The sequence below is a fragment of the Gossypium arboreum genome, chromosome 10, assembly GCF_025698485.1.
Source record: "Gossypium arboreum isolate Shixiya-1 chromosome 10, ASM2569848v2, whole genome shotgun sequence".
NCBI lineage: Eukaryota > Viridiplantae > Streptophyta > Magnoliopsida > Malvales > Malvaceae > Gossypium > Gossypium arboreum.
In genome coordinates, this window is record NC_069079.1 from 13,740,671 (window position 1) to 13,744,287 (window position 3,617).

Below are 3,617 nucleotides of genomic sequence, written 5' to 3' on the forward strand. Positions count from 1 at the left end.
GCATGTTAGTGTTACTAGGTCTAGCTCATTGATTACTTCAAGAAAAGTTTGAATGGTTCCACCATGAAGGGTTATAAAAGTTTGAATGTGGTCTTTGGCCACTTTTGTTTTGGTTATGATTTCCCATGTAATATATAGACTCTGAGTTTGATGAACAATTTTCAAACAAATTTCCATCCCCATAGTATACACAGGACATATTTTCAAATTGACTTGATGGTTGGGTTGCAACATTATTTAATCCGTTAGCAGTAAAATTTTTAAGCACTAAGGATATGGAAGATACCTAAGCTACAAGTGAAGTGAGGGCTTTAACTTTATTTATTCCTACTACTCGTCTTCCCCAAGTTACTCGGTTGGTTGGCTACTGGTAGTTTTTAGTAACAATTTTTTCAATGATTTCATAAGCCTCATTATACGACTTAGAAAGGAGAGTACCATTTGTTGAAGCATCGACCACCATCTTTATGTGTACGTTGAGACCATTATAAAATGTCTCCAACTGGTCCCATGGTGAGGGAATTTCCTTAATAACTCTTTAAATCTTTCCCATGCCTTATATAGAGATTCATCATCCATCTACTGAAAAGTAGTGATCTCGTTCCGCAACTTAGCACTTTTTCTAGGTGGGAAATACTTCATTAAGAAACGTCCGGCTAGTTATTGTCATGTAGAAACTGAACCAGGTGGCAATGAAATTAACCATGCTTTAGCTCCGTCCCTTAGTGAATATGGGAACAATTTCAACATTAGTGCATCCTCGGTTACTCCAGTTAGCTTGAAGGAATCACTCATCTCCATAAACAATATAAAGTGAAAGTGTGGATCTTCCATGGGCATCCCACTAAACTGGCACACTGGCATCTAGAACATTACGAGCTTCAACTCAAATTTAGGTGCCTCAATCTCGGGTCTAACAATGCCTTGATTAAGCTCATTGAAAAGAGGCACAGTATATTGCCTTATGGCTTGGTCTTTGTCATCAGCAATAAGGACTAGATTGCGAGCATAAGTAGCTTCATTTCATTAATCTTGGTTCTAATCAGGACTCATGTCTATGTCTTGTTTTTCATGTATTCTTTGTCTAGATGTCCGATCGATTTCAGAGTCTACTAGAAGTAAGTCAACAATTTGATCAATCCTCATAAACACTTAAAAAGAAAACCACAACAATTAATAACGTTAAGAATAATAAAATAAAACCAAAATTGAAAAAATAATTTCACAAATAATGATTAAAATAACAGTCACTGGCAATGGTGCCAAAAACTTGTCTCGAGATGTTTCGATTGATGTAAAAGTGTACACTATCATGGACAAGTAATAAAGTCATAAGTATATCGAGTATTGTCTCTACACGGACTGTCTATGTGAATCACGTATTGCAAAATTAATTCCAGGCAAATTGGTTGGTGATTAAAATAAACTTGATTGACGGGTTTGATTAAATTAAACAAACCTAAATATGCTTGAAATTAAATTAAGTAAATGAAGGAATGAGTATACAAGTCTTTAAGAGAAATCATAATATCATGTATGTGTTAGAATAATTCTCCTTCCTAACTTAGAAATATTTAAATACTGCTAATGATGTTATAGAAAATTGCATGGAAACTAGGTATTTATTAATCCTATTTTAATTACGAGTACTCTGGCTTATCTCGAAGTCCGAAGTTTAACCTCTTGTCTGTATATATCTATGTCTATTACTACTTCAAGGTTACCTTTTCAGGCATTGTCTAAGAATTCAACTTATTAAATTATAAAGTACAACATATGTCTATGTCAACTTTAATGTGAGGTAACAGTAATATTTCTATTCTAAAACAGTTTAATCACATGAATCTTAGGATTATGCAAGGTAATAAGACTCTCTTGAATTATTACAAAATTTAACCTAATTCTCTAGAATATAGCTTAAAGATGCACCATTCAGATAGTATGTCAATTAATTACAGTCTGATTAGGATTTAATAATTAATTCAGTTGCATTCCTCATATTTATAATGCATGAATAACATAGTCATAATTTTATCTGAATGTATAAATAGTCGAGGCACATAACATCACTAACAACATAAATAATCTAAGCTATGGAAATTAAGTTATTCTAACACTGAAGGAATTAAGCAACCATAATTATATTAAAAACATAAGCTTTAGTTGCAAACATCTTTCTTAAATTGAACAAAAAGAAATTAAAAGAGTAAAAGGAAAGAAATGCAAAGCCGTTTCTGGTGGTTCTCCGTGGCATAGGTTCCTTACTCCTCTTTTATACTTCATTCCTTATCATAGCAATCAAGACAAAATGCTCCTCCAATAGCCGAATGGGTTCCACTCAAATTCTTGCACAACCCACTTAAAAAATGGGAAAATGGGAAAGGAAAGCAAAGAGAAAAAAAGAAGAGAAAGATGGATGAATAAAGGATGATGGAATGAGGGATTTAGGGGTGATATTTATACTAGTAGGGGGCAGCTTGTATTTGCTAAAAATAGAAAGTCAGTCCCCCTTCCTATGGTTGGCCACCTTGAGAAAAGGACTGGGAAAGATGGCTTTGCTAAAAGTAGCTAGTCCAAAGAAGGAGTTGAATGGTCACTTAACAAAGTTTTTGGGGATATTTTGTAATTTTTTTACAAGTCTAAGAACCTTAAATTAAATATGAAATAGACGGATGGGCTGCTTGTAGCTGAAATTAGGCTCTTTCTTCGTTAACTGGATTATTTGGTTTTAACATTGAGTGACAAGCTTGACTACTTCACTTATCCAATTTTTGAATTAGGTCAAGTCTATCCATTATCAATAATTATAATTAATTTTGGATGTCCATATTTGATTAATTATCAGCCCTCCTTTGCATGACTTTTGCTACAGAAAACTGCTACAGCATCGAGCATTGAGCAGGTGAGCTTTGAAGCCAATTTTCCTCCTATTGCACAAAATTTTGTTAAATAGGCAAAAAAAAAAGGTCAAATTAGCATGTAAATAACAAAAAAAAATGTAAATTTGTCTTTAATTTTGTCTATCTAATTGATTTTATTAATTACAAAATTTTTTATTAAAATACTCAAAACTTGCATGAATTATTAGTAAAAAGGTGCTGAAAAACTCTACATAAATTAGAGTTATCAGTTACAAAACTTGCCTTATATGGTTTGGCAATTTAATGAAAAAAATCTTTGGACTAGGTTATGTGTTGTTTTATTGAAGATATTATGGTTCATCCATGAAAAAGCAATCCTCGGCATTTGAAGATTAGATTGGATTCAAGTGAATCAAATAATCTCTTAAAACATAGAGGATCAATGAAGATTGTGTGCTACTTAGGAAATCATATCATTTTTTATCGTACTTTGATTATTTTGATTGTATAAGCTATTCTCGAGGAGTTACTTTGTATTGAATTATATGCTACGTTAAAAAGCCGAGATTGATGTATGTTTTGAGGCTTGTATACATTATGTGTGAAAGCTGAAGATTATTGAATGCATTCTAATCTATTCATTGAAGGAATGATTGTGTGAGAAAGTGCAAACCTTGTATTGTAAAAATTGTTAAGGGTGTTTACTACCCAAGTTCTTAAGGGGAGGATTTGGAGGTGAGAGTTCTAGTCTTTAGG

General features: G+C 32.7%; 1 non-coding gene across 1 annotated transcript; it reads left to right on the top strand.

The window, feature by feature from the left end:
- The first annotated feature begins 505 nt into the window (after positions 1-505).
- On the top strand, positions 506-612 carry LOC128283393 (small nucleolar RNA R71). The gene has a single exon (XR_008273734.1). It is a non-coding gene; the product is annotated as a small nucleolar RNA R71 (small nucleolar RNA).
- The last annotated feature ends 3,005 nt before the right edge of the window (positions 613-3,617 follow it).